Consider the following 1,142-nt stretch of genomic DNA (forward strand, 5'->3'; position numbering starts at 1 on the left):
TACAACAATAATATTAATCCCTGCAAAGGCTGGGCAAAGGGGAGAATCAAACATGGACTCCTTTAAAAAAAAGAAAAACACCTCAATCATTGTATCTCTTCATATCTCTCCCCCCAAAGTCACTAGGATTTCTACCACTTTTTAAAAGAAAGAAAAATCCCGTATCCCTTCTCGCTGAAAAGATAGGTACACAATTAAGCGCGTTTTGACTTCCATGAGGTGTGTAGAAACAGTTATATATAAACATATATTTCATCTTTTTCCTTTTCAATGCCTGAAGGGGAAGAAAAAAAAAACACAACCCTTCACATCAAACCACTCCCTTCTGAAGTATTCAGGGAAGAAAAAAAAGCGCTTTTCTTTAGAGAAGGGAGGTGGGGAGGAAGGGACTAGTGAAGAAAAGAAAAAGAATTACGCGTAGTTGGACTAGTATCTAACTAGTTAACCTTTAACAATTTATGCTGATGTCAGACTGAGCATGAGTACTGATTAGTGCCCCCCCAGATCTGCTTATGGGGGCGCCGGCCCAGCAGCCATTTTTGTTTTATGCAGAAACCCTGCCTCCCCCCCCTGCGCCTCCCTCACTCACTCAGGACACGGAAACCTCTATTAATCTGTGCACTAATCAGTTATGGAAAAGGGGAGAAATTGGTGGGTTTCTGGGCAGGAGCCCGGGGTGGGGGTGTGACAGGGAGGAGGCCGGGCCGGGGTGAACATGAAATATTAAGCCAGCCATTTTGTTTGAAAAGGGGATTTTCCCCCCTCTCCCTGTCTTCGCGGAGGGGGTGGCGGTGCTGCAGGGGGGGTTGTTTTAAAAATAATTTCCAGGCGGCCATCTTAGTGCCTCAGCTCTGAGAAATATCTCTGAGCGCCCCCCTCAGAATTTAAATATATTTAAAGTAACGGGGAGGGGGGCAGAGGGAAGTCGAAAACTTTTATATATATATATATATATATATAATTTTTTTTTCTTTTAATCCTCCTTTCTTGTTCTCTTGGAAGGAGAGAAGAAAAAAAGTCTCTCTTCAATTTTTTCCAAGAACCCATTTTTGGGTGGTTCGGCCCCCTCCTCAGCCGGCGGCCCCGCGGGCGGGAGCTCTGGGGGGGGGCGCCCCCGCGGGCCTGGGGGGCCGGGGAGGCTG

Source organism: Myotis lucifugus, unplaced genomic scaffold, assembly GCF_000147115.1.
Source record: "Myotis lucifugus unplaced genomic scaffold, Myoluc2.0 scaffold_420, whole genome shotgun sequence".
NCBI lineage: Eukaryota > Metazoa > Chordata > Mammalia > Chiroptera > Vespertilionidae > Myotis > Myotis lucifugus.